The sequence below is a fragment of the Triturus cristatus genome, chromosome 7 (assembly GCF_964204655.1).
Source record: "Triturus cristatus chromosome 7, aTriCri1.1, whole genome shotgun sequence".
NCBI lineage: Eukaryota > Metazoa > Chordata > Amphibia > Caudata > Salamandridae > Triturus > Triturus cristatus.
Window position 1 is genome coordinate 1,775,261,075 of NC_140590.1, and position 17,585 is coordinate 1,775,278,659.

Below are 17,585 nucleotides of genomic sequence, written 5' to 3' on the forward strand. Positions count from 1 at the left end.
AAAATCAGGTTCTCGCTAAACCAGATCCCAAGGTTCTTGACAGAGTCACCCTTAGAACAAGGAAGTGGAAACCCAGGAGGCCATAGTGTCCTTCTGAAGTCGTCCGGGAAGGAGCCATACAAGAGGCTCTCCGATTTCTCCTCGTTACATTTAAGCTGAGCTTGGGCGAGCCAGCGAAAAACCGAGGAAAGACACTATTGAGCAGGGAGGACAGAGACCTCGTCTTGACCCCAGGAAAAGAGCAGTTGAGTATCGTCCGCATAGGCCATCACCTTAGCCCCCAAGGTTTCGGACAGATAAATAAGCAGAGTAACATAGATGTTAAAAAGGAGGGGACTAAGGGATGACCCCTGAGGAACGCCAGTAGCCACTATCTGTGATGCCGAGGCGCACGGGGGAAGCCATACCTGCTGAGAGCGGCTCTCTAAAAAGGAACTAACCCAACCCCACAGAGATTCCAATCTCGTGGAGGCGATCGAGAAGCAGGGCATGGGTCACCGTATCAAAGGCCGCCGAGAGGTCCAGCATAACCAACGCTGCCCTCCCCCGGCATCAAGGCACTCTCTAATTGCCTCCGACACCCCCAGTAAGGCAGACTCAGTACTAAAAGCCGCCCGAAACCCTGATTGTGCCGGATGGAGGAGACCAGAGGCCTCCACATAATCCGTGAGCTGATTGGTGACCACCTTTTTGCAAACCTTGGCCAGGCTAGCAAGCAAAGAAATGGGACGATAATTTCCTGGGGAGAGAGGGTCCAAAGATGGTTTCTTGAGAAGGGGAAGAATTTTAGCTTGCTTCCAAGAAGATGGAACGCAGGCCTCCTGCAATGACATATTGATAATCTGATTGACCTCCGGATTAACACAGTCCGCAACGGAAGCCAAAAGTCTGGCCGCACAGGGATCTGTGGGCGAGCCAGATTTTAAGGCCATCAAAATTTTAAGAGAAGTAGAAAAATCCACCACCGAAAAAGAGGAGAAATTGTGAGACGATTCCGGTGACCCAGAGACAGAGATACCTCGGGCAGATGTATGAGTGTTAGTGGGAAAGGTAGGTTGAATATCCAGAATTTTGTCCTGAAGAACCTGGCCAGTATATTACACCAATCCTCTGTAACAGGAGCGGGACGCACCAGGGCTATCGGAGACATAAAGCTTTTTACTATTGAGAAGATTTCTTTGGAGTTATTATTCGCCTGGTCAATCCGCGTTGTAAAGTATTGACTTTTAGCCACCGCAATCGCTGCATAATAGCTCTTTTGTTTAGATCTCAATGTAAACTTTGCCAAGGGGCAATAGCCACTAGAGCGCCAGGCCCTCTCCAACACCTTGCATTCATGTTTCCGGACTTTCAGCTCCGGCAGGAACCACGGTTTAGAGGGCGATTCCCTGGTAAGCCTGGATGGGCAGGGCAACGAAAGAGAGGACAATGCATACGCAATCCACCTCGTGAACCCGACCACAGACCCTTAAGATCTTGTTGGCGAGGGGGCCTAGAAGCAGCCAAGGAGATCTTAAATTGTGAAGGATCAATTTTAGTAAACGACGGAGGACGGAGAGAGCGCAAAGACTGAACTGGCCAACTAGTGTCCCAGGAAAAACAGGGTCATCCACTACCAATGGGAAATTAGAGCAGATAGGGCCGAGAATGTGGCTACCCTGATGCGTGGGTGAAGAAACCCACTGGGTAAGGTGAGCAAGTTGAAGAAAGTCAAGGAAAGCAAACAATTCTTTAGTATCTTGTTGGTCAAGGTGTAGATTTACATCCTCTAGAACCACAGAGTGGGAAAAGCGTAGTGAGCGTTCAGCTAGCGCATCCCCACATAATTTTAAAAACGCACTGGCTAAGCCAGGGGGACGATAGATAAGAGAACCGCCTAATGTAAAGTGATCCGAGAGATGGATGCTAAAATTCAAGACCTCACAGCCATCCCATAGGGTGGAACCCTCGCTATTCAATATTAAATTCTCTCTATAGAGGATCGCTACACCACCTCCTCTGCCAGCAGGGCGGTCAGCCCTACAGGATTTAAAACCAACAGGGGTGACCAATGCAATGATGGGGTTGGAACCAGCGTCCAGCCGGGTCTCTGTAATAAACAATAAGTCAAGGTCATTGTCCGTCAGTTATTCGGAGACCTCAGAGTGATGTTTCCTCACTGATCTGGCATTGATCAAAGCGGCTTTCATACGCTGCCTTTTCAGAGGGTTAGTGAGAGCCAAGAGGAGCTCAGGATTGAAGGCAAAGCCATAGTCAGCACACATGAAATCGGCTCTAAAGGGTGGGGGCCTGTCCCCAAGACAAAGCCAAGGGGGCGTTCGAAATGATTTAAGGAACTCACTTGTCAGCTGGAGGTTGGCTCCGATAGTAAGTACAAATTGGGCAGCATGGGCACAGCCTGCTGCGCGCGTTCGCTGCGCGTCTGAGCCTCGCCCATTAAGTAGAGTTAGAGTGGGCGCGTGCAGCGTGCGAGAGCTAGAACGCTACTCGCAAATGGCGAATGGCACAAGAAAAATGGCCGCTAAGCCCTATGAAAAAGCGGAGTTGCACACACCACCAAGGAACATGAAATAATGGAGCCAGCGATTTGGTTTAGAGACCGGAGTTGAGGAGGCTCTAATTAGATTTTAAAAATAGCAGCGTTTGATTTTAAAATTACCTTCCCCCCTAAGTAATGAGCACTTCCCCAATAGCACAATAAAAAGTTACACTTTGCACTTTACAATTCCCAACAGCAAAACCAGGAGCCCCCAGCATAAAATAAAACTGTTTGTAAACGATCTAAAATGGGGCAAGTGAGGGAAAAACCTTGTCAGGCATGGAGATTTTACATTCTGGGACCCCCTTCGTCTCAGCCCATACTTGATGGATCATCCCAAAACAGTCCAGGAAAGAGATGAGGTGCATGACCCTTTTTTTGGGGGAACGTTTTGTGAAGATTCGTCAAATGGGGTCAAAGTTTTTTGATTTGCCAATATCTTTGGCGCCGTTTGATGAATCTTTGCGAAATTTTAAAAACTAATGGGGCGCTCCGGTGAGCTCCTGTCTTTAAAGTTTCGGGTGGTTCATCCTGCGGGGGCTGAGAAAAAAGGGGGGTCCCAAAACGCAACAGCCCGAACTGCTGAACAGAATTACACCAAATTTGACAGAGAGGTAGCTCTTTGTCCAGAGTGCACTCTCTGCTTTAAATAGTGTAAATCCGTTCAGTAGTTCCTGAGAAATTAAAAAATAAAAAGAATGATATATCTGGTGACCGTGCTGGATCTGCTAACCCTCCCGATAACAAGCTCGTCTCTAATTGACCGCCAACACATCAAACCAAGAAGTGTTGGCAGCCATCTTGTGTCACAAGAAAACAGCAAAAAAACTATTTACAAAAGAAAAGGGAGCAGGGCAGAAACACCCTGATCCCCTAGGCCTGCTCAGGGGGTCCCCCAGCCAGCTCGCAAAAGCCTATGCATGTAGGAATCGCTATAAAAATAGCGATTCCTATACATTCCTTAATTGCGAGACGCAAATTGCGAGTCGCAATTAAGGAATGGCTTTCCATTCATTCCTATGGGCCTACAGGCCCATAGGAATGAATGGGAAAATGCATGTGCAATTTTAGAGTACCAATTGGTACTCGAAAATTGCACATGCAATTTCAAGGGTGCAAGGGTGTCAAAAAGACACCCTGTCGCACCCCTGAAATTGTACTGTGCACCCATGTTGTGCACACACATGCCCCAAGGGCATGTGTGTGTGTGTGACATGAAACTTTGAAAAATGTACTTTAGTGCATTTTTCAAAGTTTTTGCAAATTACCGTTTTGTTTTATTTTACGGTAATTTGCGGCCCCAAATAGCGAAATGGCTATTTGAAAGTGCTTTTTGCATTGCATTTAAGGAATTGCAATTTACGATTCCTTAAATGCAATCGCAATTTGGAAAATCACAAAAAATTGCGATTACCGAAATTGCGCATTCCAAGTTGTTTCATGCATCGCAAAAGCCCATTTTGCGATCGCAAACGGCTGATTTTTGCTAATCGCACCATTTACGATCGCAAAAAGCTTTGATGCATGTGCCCCTAAGAGAACAAAGTGCATGCCTTCATCGATATTTTATCCTAGGTTTGAGGAGCATCCAAAGTTGAGTGTGGTAAGATGTTTGAGAGAGTATGGGAACAGATTATGCGAGTTCCGAAGGCATGGTGATAATCAGTTGTTGATTTCGTATGCGAAGCCTCTTAGGCTAGTCACTTCATCGACAATTGCTCGATGGGTGAAGTGTTGTATCCTGAGGCAGGTGTAAGATTGCAGGAGTATGGTGCTCATTCGGTGTGAGCAGCAATGGCAAGTAAGGTTTTCATGGCAGGTGGTCGTTTGGAGGAGATTTTGCATGCCGAAGTGTTTGCGAAATTTTATTTGAAGCCTTTGGGTCATGTGTCGTCCGTGGTTTTATCACAGCTTTAAACATGCATAATGCTAGCCTCCAGTCTTGTCATGAAATGTAGATTCTTCAAATTCGTGTAGAGAGAATCTGGATTTCATTAAAGACACGGAGGCTAGCATTATCCCTCCCAACCGCCCAGGTAAGTGTTTGGAGGGGGAGATGAGTTTAGAAGGTATGTCTTGTCTATATTCAAAGACTCATTGGGGAACAGTTTAAATTTTGGTTTATTGTTTGTTACAGATAACCAATAAAGGAGGACACGAGGAATATGTTCATCTTTTAAACAGGTTAAATGTTACAAGTTAGGGGACCGGAGCAGCTTAAAAGAAGAAGTCTGCTGTGACAGAGTTTATATAGGTTAAAGGGACATTCTAAGTTCTGGAATTTTTGTGTTGGTGATGTAATACTTTGAAGTGCTGCAAGGAGCTTGCAATAAAGGTAATATGCATAATTCTAGTCTCCTTGTCTTTAATGAAATCCAGAGTGTCTCTACACAAAGTTGGAGAATCAACATTCTCCTGTTTGACCTGACACAAGATGGGACACATGCTGCACTGGACACCCTCCTTGGCAGAGAGAGCGAGTTAGAACACAGATCAGAGATGGGAGAGAGCACCAGGAGGAGCTGTGTGCGAGATAAAATGAAGCTGGTGGTTACAGAAGGGCCTTTGCCCCTAGACCTTGAAGATATTGATGAGAAATATTCGGAAGAATTTATGAAGTTTCTCAGTTTCTCTGCATCCGGCACTCACGCCATCATTCTTGTGCTGAACGTGGAATAGAGCACCACAGAAGGAATGGAAACAATTGCCTTCATCAAAGAGATATATGATAACGAAGAAGGACGCCAAGGGCTCCGGCTGGTCTTGTTCACAGGGAAAGAGAGGTCAGGAGGCCGGAGGATGAAGAGCCCTGAAGGATCTCATTGAGGAGTGCGGGCCGTTACTGCGTCATCAGCAGCAGAGCGCGAGGAGGCGCGAGGGCACGGGAGAGGTCAGAGGTCATGGAATTGATAGACGCAGTGCTGAAGCTCCAAGGAGGGGCCTTTTACAGAGATGAGAAATATCAGGAAGCCGAGAAGTTCTTCCGGAAAACAGTGGAGGCTCTTAAAGCGCAGTACAGCGAAGAAGCAAAGCTAGAAGAGAAGGCCTTGCAGCGCCAGTGTGAGGACCTGAGAAAAGATCTGAAGGGAGAGAGGGATAGCACTGGGAAAAAAAACTAATTGAGAAATTGAGACGGAAAATGAGTAGAAAACTGCAAGAGTCAGAGAGAAATACCAAATAAAGCTCGAGGGAGCTCGGCCGGAGGGCGCCGAGGTTGGTTTAGTGGGAGAAGGAGCCTTCAGTTATAATGTGAAGGTAGGGTTGCCACTGGACCGGTTTTTTACCTGAACCACCGGTATTTCAAAAGTCCAGCCAGTACAAATATCAAATGACCTAAAGCCCCCTATTTTAGCCCTTATCTGTACATACTTCAAACACCAAATATTAATAGAAAACACATTTAAATGTGTTCAAGAGCCGCTTTAATAATCTCTGACTAATAATTAAAGTAAACAAAGGCAGAAAACTCATGTTACAAATGAATACATGCAATTTTGTTAAAGCCCTAGGTCCTCTTTTATGAGGCCCTACCGGCACTATTGTGCCGCTGCAACGTCACTTTGTTTCACCTTCCTATGGCACAATATGCCACTGGCATATTTATAAGGCCACATAAAGCCATGTTACGTGGCTTTACATGGCCTTATAAATATGTGCCCCTTTCACATAGTAAACTGCGTGAAAGGTGTGTGCAATGGGTGTTGCTGGGGGCGTTCCCAGCAATATCCATGGCTTTTTGACACAGCTCCAGATTTACGAGAATCGTAAATCTGAGGCAGCGCCAAAAACATACAAGGGAGGCACAACGAAGAGAAATATCTTCATTTCTCCTTGTTTTTCCTTTTTCTCTGTGTGCTGCATTCTACATCACACTTAGAAAGAGGAAAACACCTCTTATGATTATTTTTGTGCAGGAAGGTTTCCCTTCCTGCACTAAAATAGTCATCCCCGCAACGCAGGCGCCCTTGCACCATTGTGCAAAGATGGCTGCGTTGGCGCACGGCAGCCCATTGTGCGTCGGCGCAGGGGGAAAGGACAGCAATGCCCTGTATCTGATAGCTACAGCAGATTCCTGCCCTTTTTTGTGCCGTAGGGCAGCGCAGCACGAAGGCCTGTAGCACTGCCCTATGGCAAAACCTCATAAATTAGGCCTCTAGTTAGTATCACGTCCGGGCCATTGCAGTCTCTTAAACAACAACAAATGGCCAATATTTCTCTCTTGAAAGGTGGCATAACTACTGGAGGGTAAAAGAAGAGCTGAAGGAGGGTGTTGTATGAGGCTAGCAAATGTGCAGACATTCAATCAAAGCAAACTCTCTCTTGTTGTTGCAACAGGAAGGTCCCTGCATGGAGTATGTTTTGTTGTGGTTTACTGTATTTTCTCATCTTGTGGTATCGCAGCTTTGACATGGAATTCTCTGGTATGTTTTGATATAATGTGATGCCTCATGTTGGGTTATGCTTCGTTATGCTCTTATGTTGAGGTTTGCTGTGAAAAGATATATTTTGCTACCCTATTTTGTATTGTATTGTATTATTTTGTTATCCTGCAATATCATGTGTTGTGTTATTTTGTGGACTTCTGATATATGTTGTGTGCTATGCTGTACCCCAGTGTAATTTTGCAATGAAGGCAAATTGTTTCTGTTCAAAATGTCTGACCTTGCTTTGCGTGGGGTCTCCTGTTGTTTATACCGTTCTTTAATCATGGAAGACATTTTTCAAGAGCCCAGGACTGAGTCAGTGTTGGGAGCAGGCTTACCACCATGTCAGGTTCTAGGGTAAAGCAAAAGCTGGGTGAACCTGCCTCGACCCTTGGGAAACTGCATGTACAAGACTGATAGCAGCCCCTAAGAACGACTCTTCTTACTTAACTGGTAGCGAGCTGCAGCATGTGCACCAGGTCCCTTCAGCAAGGAGCAAGGACTGGGAAACCCCATGATTCCAACATGGCGGCTACAGATTGTTTTTGCAAAATTCGCACAGAGTGCACGTCTGCTGGCTATAGTAGGATGGTCATGGACAGCGGTCTGGGATGGGATAGACACAGAGGGAGGCAGGACACAGAGGGAGTCAGGACACTTTATCAGCAGAAGAACCGCAACCGCTGGCCCTCTTCAAACGTGAAGCCAAGTGTAGACATCTGCGATATACCAAGGACTGGTCCAAAACATTGTGGGCAACCAAGCGAGCCAATGCCATAAGAGGGTTCTCTCTAATAGTCTTATGACTAAAGTGGGTGAACAAATGCCCCTTTCTATATATGTATGTGAGCGTTGTGTGTATTTTGTGTATGCTGAGTGTTGTATCTAATGGCAACATGAGGTCTGCCAAGCATCAAAAGGTGCCAGTAGGCATAACTTAAAATGAAATATTATGTTTTCAAGGCAATCACTGTCTAATAGTTGTCATCGTATGTACGTGTCATGCCCTTTGGTGATATTTGACTGCTAACATCTGAATATTTCAGGTATGTTAACCTCTTCAATGCCTATGACGAGCTGGTCTCGTCATGGGCCGCGGTTGCGCTGTGCCCATGACGAGACCAGCTCGTCATAAACCCCGCCCGCTAATGAAAGCGCCGGCACAGGGCGGGGAAAGGGGCGGGCACTGAAGGGGTTAACTGTTGAGCTTCCAACTAAATCTTGCTTTGTTTTTGACTCATAAAACACAACTGTGATGCCCACTTTCCCATTGTCTATTGTTTCATCGATGAACCTGCAGCAGCTATGAGACACAGTCCACATAACCGGAGACTTTTGAATGATGCAGTCCGTTTCATGCTGCAACGCCTGTCCTGTACAATGGCAGGTATAGAGACGCTATCTCTCGCATCACGTTACATGGCATGTGCACCAGCGCAAAACTCTAGCAGGTTTGGGCTTATGTGTGCATAGTGCATTTACTAATCCATGAAATAAACATATTTGTAATTACAAACATTCATATAGGAATAGACTGAAGCATCAATAAGGGTTCATACCAAGTTTCCATTGACATTATGTCCTCTGTATTGGAACATTGACCTTGGAGTGATCCAGGGTCAGCAATTAGTTGAATGAGGGTCTGCTTCTGATTAAAGTATGAGATGATGGAGCATTCTGAGGTCAGGATCACACAGTGTCTATTTTTCTCTTGATGGCACATTTCTGGTACTGAATGTATTAGGGTGACTTCAATGTAACTATGTGCCCTATGAGACTTCCGCAAAATGCCTGCACAGCCATTTCTACTATTGCTACCTCTTCACTCCTTAGCACTAAATAGAACATTGAAATGAGGTCTTTAGAATCCAAAGGGCTCATTTAGAATGTGGTACCATAGCCCATAATGGACTTGTAATATAGCGGGCGGGATGTCCGCCACATTTGTTATACAGTACCTCGCTCGCCAAACTCTAAATAAGTCCTCAAGTCTTATCCTTGAGATGTACCTCTCTGACGAAGGAGAGATTCAAAGTGCTGTACAATAGCACATTAACCTATAATTAAGGAAACACACTAATACAAGGTAGGTGTAAACTTCCAACAGTGAGGCTTGCATTAGGTGCAAACATCCAGGGCAAACACTTCCACAGTACAAGAGGTTTTAGAGTGAAAAATACTTAAAGAATTGAAGAGGCATCAACTCACAATATACAATGGGCATTTTTTTATTGTAGGCAGCACACTGTTTCTCAGGTCCATTTCCAGTGATAACACACAGACTGAATGCTTACTTGACTGTGCCAATAGAAAGCTTAAAACTGAGCAGTCTGTCATAAGACGTCAACAGTGTTATCCCTGGTCTGAAATGCAATTTTTTATAATTGCCAGCTCTGCAGTGATTCGTATTAATTTGCTTCTCAAATCATACCTGAGTTGCGCATTCTCTTAATGCCGTTCAGTGATCCTGCTAAGTCTGGTGGGAATATGTAAAAGAAAACTGACAGAACCCAGGTATATTCATACCATGGAGACACTCATTAAACCTTCCCTATCACAGACAATATGGGAGTTTTTGAGGTGTTGGAAAGGAAGAAACTATTTTTCCCAATGGCTCTCTGCATTGCTCTTTGTACATCTGCATTGCGCAAGCTATATATCAGTGGGTTGCACATAGGTATAATGGCCGTGTAGAGCACTGCAAGAAATCTGTCTCGGTTGGGGGCATAGGCAGAGGTGGGTCTCAAGTACACACATATCATGCTCATGTAGTAAAGAATCAGGACGGTGAGATGAGAGGCACACGTGGAGAATGTCTGACGCCTTCCATCCTTGGATGGGATCTTTAAAATGGCAGAGATGATGCACAAATAAGAAGCCAGTGTTAACATAAAGTAAGTGAATCCTAGCAGGCTGCCAAGAAGGAATGTGGCCAGAGTAATGGGGTACGTGTCGTTGCAAGCAAGCTTGAGCAGTACAGTAATATCGCAGAAGAAATGATTGATACGGTTAGATGCACAGAAGGCTAGGCGGGCTATTAAAACAGTGTGGACAATAGGATTCAAAAAACCAAGAATCCAGGAAATTGCAGTCATCCAAAAACACACCCTCCTGGTAACGAGGGAAGTGTAGCGTAGCGGGTGGCAAATAGCGAAGTAGCGGTCAATAGCCATAACAGTTAGGATGAGGCACTCAATGCAGGCAAAAGAAAAGAAGAAATATAGCTGGGACATGCAGGCTGAGAAGGAGATGGCATTCTTCCTGGTGATCATCTGCAACAACACGCTGGGGAAGATGACGGAGGTGTAACTGATGTCCACCACAGACAGCTGAGAGAGGAAGAAGTACATGGGGCAGTGAAGACGGGGATCCACCCAGACAAGAACAACAAGAGTTAGGTTTCCGAGCAGCGAGATAAGGTAGATGAGCAGGAAGATGGGGAAAAGGACAAAGTTAACATGAGGGTACTCTGAAAAGCCAAGGATGATGAATTCCGATGCTGAGGTTAGGTTTGAATTGTGCATCTCTTCCATTCTCCTGGAAGCTGAGATGAACATAAATGTGAGTATGCATGCATGTGAACATGTGGCAGAAGGACATATACACATCAGAAAGCTCTTTATAAATGAATATCCTTCATGAACACAGGCTATAAGAGATGATATGAGATGCACAAAAGTGAAGACAATTGAAAGCTTTATTCAAAGACTAGTGGACATAAATTCATATTTTCAAAGACAGACTAAATATAAGTGCACGGTAACTCACCTGCTATGGTTCAATTTAATTTGACATCAATATATATATTTTTACAATGCTTATAGTGCTGTGCCTCATGACACATATTAGAATATATATATTCAGAACAATTTCATTAAGAAACGGTGGCACATGAAGATGTGATAAACTTCTCTTTTAATAATCCATAAAAATGGTGAGAAAAAGGCGGACATGTTTGTACCTTACTGATTGTGATCACGGCAAATTTTTGACCTTTTTAAATTTGGTCTTTCCTGATATCATTATGTGGAATTCTGCGAAATGTAGTCCCCTGCCTCCCAAAGTGAATTTACATTAAAAAACAAAACAACTTTGTGTGTTACCCTCATTTACATGTTGTTTAGCACCAGTTGTATATTTACTGTCATTTCCTGTGAACCTGTCCATGCTCAAGACCTGTTTGGGTTGAATAGCGTCTGTGTTTTTCTCACCTCATTTACTGATTATAAGAGGGAAGTTTATCACCTGTTCTTGTGCCACGATTTATATATGAAATTGTTCTCGGCATATTGCAAATTCGCCACCCATGTTAAGAGCATGCACAAGAGACCAGCATTGGATACGGAGAGAGTGTGAAAGGGTGAGAAGGTGCATATGTTGTGCGTGTAAACTAGAAGAAATTTGAGTAATGTAAATATAATAAAAGCAGTAATTAACAGGTATACTAAAACCCGCAATGGGGTCACAGGTAGTTAAGTGTTCATTAGAGGCAAATACATTGTTTTAAGCACAGATGTAAAAATAAATCAGACAACAACAATGAAATAGGATGTTACAGACATGGATATCAATTATAAATTTAACCCTCTAAGAAGTTTTGAAATGCCCAACAGGTCAGATACCAGCCCTGACCTATTCCAAGAATTAAGTGTGAGGGACAATATGTTATGCATGATACAATTGAGGAGATACTAATAAAGTGCAATACATTAGATTGCAAGTATTAATCAAAGGAATTGAAGAAGATTTGTCACATGACACTAACAAAGTATCTATGGCAAAATGTAGAGAAGCCATGGAATATGGAAATATGAAACTAAAATCAAAATGGGAAAGCAATGAAAATGTAAAAGAGGTGGAAAAGATTATTTGCTGGGTATATACTTTACACTTGCAAAACTGCTTGACAGCCATAAGAAAAGACATATATAAGACAAAACCGCGGTAGAACGGCCTTCTACGGAATTTGAAAATAGATGTGGCACAGATTTGAGTGGGGTTGAAGGTACCTCAATTAACAGGTATGAAAACATGCAGAGAGCATCTATTTGAAATGCAGTGCACCTCATGAGTATAGGCAAAAATCACTGGAAAGGGGCAGAAAATATGTTTCAGCAAAGACAAAGACAGAAAAACCAACAGAAGCAATCGGAAGAAAATATCCACAACAAAACTTGCTATGTTTCTGGGTTCTAAGACTATAGTGTATGAATATAAAGACAAAGTTGTTATTCTGAAGGACTCTTCAGAACACCTATCTTGGTCCAGCTACGCTTCCAGGTCACACTCTAGTGCTGATGTTACATTTTGTGTTTCCTGCAACTGTCCTTTTAGTCATTTCTCCTTGAATTTATACAGGTTGCTAGGTCTCATGCATGCAATATAGCGATAGTACATAACTGTGCATGCCAATAGTTGGTACATTCAGGGACATCCAACCTAGTTTGCTTTCCTTTCTCGTTCATTGTAGAGCGGTGCTCCCTTCCTGAGCGGTTGCCAGGTGTAGGTGAGGTCTCATACCCAGCAGTTGTGGGTAAGAGTTTCTATATTGTGTGGGCTTACTTCTGTCAGGTCCCGTGGTCTTTCAAGTGCTTCATAACATATACTGTGTTGGCATTCATTGTGTATGTTTTTCACCCCTATAGGTATGGAGAAATCTATTCACTGAGAGACCAGAGATTGGTTTCATATATCCTTTGAAGTTATAATCATTTATTTGTTTTTTCACGTTTTTTGAGAGCAGCAGCATTATTTGCGTAGGTCCTGATGAAAGCCTGATACGGCTGAAACATGTCGACCATTTGTCATCACACCCTAGCGGTTTAAATTTATACCGTTGGTGTACTGCTATTTTAATCCTGACACTAGGCATATATTGATTAAAATTGTTTTTTTTTTGCTTAGTAGTCAGTTTTAACATTCACTTACACTTTTCTAGCTTATCATTTGCGCTGCGTCCTCACTCACACGTCAGACTCGTCATAGGTGGGTTTAGGATACCCAATATACTCCATTAAAACATCCCTGAGCTCCTCCCTCACAGTGAGGGGGTTGTAGCCCTCAAAGGAACTAGGTGTTTCCTTTGGGAGGAGAGTCCCTATGATGAAGCATGTCACCTATGGTGAGTGAGGGATTACGTCCTTAAAGGGATCTGCCCTTAGATAACCCCATGAGCACACCTCCATTGTTGTTTATAGATACATTCTCAATTTAGAAGTATTTTCTTTCACATTTACTATTGATTTGTGATCAGACCCTAGGATGTCTTGGTTTATAATAAGTACAAACATTACACAGCTATATACTGTCCAGAACAACTACAAAGCCACATCTCAGAGGCCCAAGTATATCCATATGCACCACAAAACCCAACACATGTCCCATAGATGTAACACTGACTCCATCTGAATCACCCCAAAGGTAGCCAACATTTATAGGGATGTATGTGTCCAGGCAAAAACACTACAACTCCCACCATGCCCCCTGTCCCACCCCTGAGCAGGATGGAGCACTCCACACCAACCCAGAAGCAGTTGGCAGCCATTGGCAACCTCACCTAACAGATAAGTAGCCATCTTCACATGGAGGGCTGTTTGGGGGTGGGAGGCCTGCAATACTACTCCCCCATGCCCACTTGTTACCCAGCTCACCAAGATGAAGCACACCCTCCCACCCAGAAGCATGTGGCAGCCATTGTATGGTTCCCCCTCACCTAACAGGTAGGTAGCCATCTTCCCAGGGAAGGCTATTTGGGGGTGGGAGGCCTGCACTACAACTCCCCCATGAACCCTTGTTCCACACCTCATCAAGATGGAGCACACACACCCCCAGATGCATGTGGCAGCCATTGTATGGTTCCCCCTCACCTAACAGTTAGGTAGCCATCTTCCCAGGGAAGGCTGTTTGGGGGTAGGAGGCCTGCAATACAACTCCCACCATGCACCCTTGTCCCACCCCTGAGCAGGATGGAGTACTCCCCCCACCCAGAAGCATGTGGCAGCCATTGTATGGTTCCCCCTCGCCTAACAGGTAGGTAGCCATCTTCCCAGGGAGGGCTGTTTAGGGGTGGGAGGCCTGCAATACAACTCCCACCATGCACCCCTGTCCCACTCCTGAGCAGGATGGAGCACTACCCCCACCCAGAAGCATGTGGCAGCCATTGCATGGTTCACCCTCACCTAACAGGTAGATAACCATCTTCCCAGGGAGGGCTGTTTGGGGGTGGTAGGCTTGCAATACAACTCCCACCATGCACCCCTGTCCCACCCCTGAGCAGGATGGAGCACTCCACCACACTCAGAAGCATGTGGCAGCCATTGTATGGTTCAACCTCACCTAACAGGTAGGTAGCCATCTTCACAGAGAGGGCTGTTTGGGGGTGGGAGGCCTGCAATACAACTCCCACCAGGCCCCCCTGTCCCACCCCTCAGCAGGATGGAGCACTCCACACCCACCCCCACCCAGAAGCATATTTCAGCCTTGGATCACAACAACCAAACTTACAGTTACGTAGCCATCTTCCCAGGAAGGGGTGATTGGGTTTGGGAGGCCTGCACTACAACTCCCACCAGGCCCCCCTGTCCAACCCCTCAGCAGGATGGAGCACTCCACACCCATCCCCAACCCAGAAGCATGTTTCAGCCATTGGATCACAACAACCAAATGTACAGGTAGGTAGCCATCTTCCCAGGAAGGGGTGTTTGGGTTTGGGAGGCCTGCACTACAACTCCCACCAGGTCCCCCTGTCCCACCCCTCAGCAGGATGGAGCACTCCACACCCGCCCCCCACCCAGAAGCATGCTTCAGCCATTGTCCCACTACAACCAAACTTACAGGTAGGTAGCCATCTTCCCAGGAAGGGGTGTTTGGGTTTGGGAGGCCTGCACTACAACTCCCACCAGGCCCCCCTGTCCTACCCCTCATCAGGATGGAGCACTCCCTCCCACCCAGATGCATGTGTCAGCCATTGCACTGTCCACTCCAAACTAACAGATAGTCAGACATATTATGCTTCCTTGTCCCAACCATGAGCAGGATGGAAGTCTACACCACACACACACACACAGATGTGTCACAAATCCAACCCAAATGTGAAAACATAACAAGTAAGTAGCCAGTACATGCATCCAGCCATTCCTCTCAAAAAGCATGGTGCCATATGACAACACCAGCCTTCTCATCGCACAAATATACACACCAATACCATTGCCTCTCACAGTGTGCAGACAGCTAAGCAAATTAAATTGTCATAGCAACCAAAGTGTGACACACCAATTAACATGCTGAAGAAGAAGACAGTCAGGGCACAATCATTCACAGAACTGAATGCCATGTGTAAGTGCCATGGGGCCAGAGCAGCAAGGACCATATGAAAAGCAAGAAAGCATGGTTGGTGTCACAAAATCAGATATGGACATGACATGACAAAGGTATGCATGAGATGACAATGGCCACTTCATGCCCAGATGTAAAGTCTGCCAGGGCAGAGTAATCAACAAAGAGTTTCACAGAAAATCTCTTTTGCACTAGTCCCTAGATGGCAACATGTCCCTGTAATCACAAAATATGCACGTGGCACATGGTATATTTGGACACCTCACACCATGGACAAGTAATGCATGTACCTCAACATCATCTCAGGAGGCACAGAAGTACACATGCAAACAATGTGATGATTAGTCAACTGTGTGGTGTACAAACAGTGAATAATACACAGCTAACACAAAGCTTGTGGGGTGCACTACAATGACCATTTACCATCTTACCCACAGGTGACCAAGAACTGATTGCAGAGAACAACATCAGCAAACTGCAGAGCCAGTCTCCCACCCCCCGAAAATCGGACTCTTGGATGTTGACTCCCGGGATTCAGAGGACCAGGAGCTCGGAGTGCAACAGGTCTCAGAACATCCTCCACCCTGCCTTATCTGCAGCAACATCAACCTCACTGCAGACCCCTGCTGTTACGGCCTGTGTGTCCTCCACTGCTGTCACCACCAGTGCTGCCTGCAACACTCTCTCTGTCCCAGAGGATGACCACCCCACACCACCAACTGAGGAGGGCGGGGAGATGATGCAGGTGCCTACAGTGGTGAGGCAACAGGTCCGTGGCAGCAGGGCAGGTGGGAGGGGCAGGGTCACTCACAAACAACAAGACGCTGGGACCCAAGCCCTGGACAACATAAACAGAGTAATTGGGGCCGAGGAACAGGCCCAGTGACAAACGGGCCGGTCAGAAGAAGTGTTACGCAAGTTCCTCCTGCTGATGAGGTCCATCAACACCAGCATGGGCCAAATTGTGGACTTCTTGGGCCAGCAAGTGGCGGTACTGAGGGACAGGCCTGAGCCACAAACAACACCTCCACCTGGGCTGCAGGATGACAGTTCAACATCCTCCTCTGCGTCCACAGAGAGGGGTGAGTCCTTAGACTCCACTGCCGCTACAGCAGAGGACCGCCCTGCCAAGCGACGAAGGGGCCGTCCCAATAAATCACTGGGAGTATCCCGTGGCAAAGCACCTGCCAAACGTCAGACACGGAGCCAGCCATGATGGCAACCCTCTTCACTATTGCATTGACTTTTTGAACTGTCTTTCCCCATACTGCCTTGTGAATGGCATCTGTCTGTTGGACTGGGTCACCACATCAATGTGGTGACTACTCGATTCTCTTATTTACCATAACTGTCAACTCGCTGCTTCACTAATCACCCCGATGTAAATGTTCACCCCCCTTACAATGTCACCATTGTAAATAAATACTCCTTACACACATGTCGTTGTTTCTGCTCCGTCTTTGTTCCAGGATGTGCAGTCTTCTCCATGATTACAATGTACCAGGAGTATGGAATGTTTGAAGGCAAGGAGAGGCTGAAGGGACCTAGGAAAACACTACAGAACAACATTCACTAGTCTGGGTGTGGCATCACAGACATCACACAACGCTTACCATCAAGCTAATCCAACATGCACACATTACAATGAGCAACAAGTGCCAACATACACATCCTGTAGAAGTTCCAAACTACCCTGTCCCCGAAACATTGTCAGCCAACACTAAGTCAAGAACTGGCTGCAGTTACAAAGCTCACATACACCTTCACAACAACAGCAACATCATCAGACAATGGGTCCGTTGTACATTGTCACTCACCTTCAAGAGAAGTAGCGGGTGATGAGCTGTTGACGCAGGTCAACACCTTCCTCCTCTACACTGTCCTCATTACTGAACGGGTTGGTTTGCAGGCGGGGGCCTTTGTTACTCATCATCATCCATGATCAGGGGGATCTCCTTGCGAATGGCTAGGTTGTGGAGCATGCAGCGTGCCACTACAATCTGACACACCTTCCCGGGCGAGTACATCAGTGCACCTCCGGTCTTGTCCAGGCAGCGAAACCGTGACTTCAGGAGACCGAAAGTATTCTCCACCACACGAATTGTCCTCCCATGGGCATCATTGTAGCGGACATCATCTGGTGTCCTGGGATTCCGCAGTGGGATCAGCAACTAAGGATGGTTGGGATATGCGGAGTCACCTAGGTGTGAGGAACACAGAGAAGCCTTGTAATGTCACTGTGTCAGAGGACAGCATGTCACACACACACAGCACGCTATTTGATTCTG

General features: G+C 45.8%; 1 pseudogene; it reads left to right on the forward strand.

The window, feature by feature from the left end:
* The first annotated feature begins 4,879 nt into the window (after positions 1-4,879).
* Positions 4,880-5,827, forward strand: LOC146813070 (GTPase IMAP family member 7-like; annotated as a pseudogene).
* Positions 5,828-17,585: the final 11,758 nt, after the last annotated feature.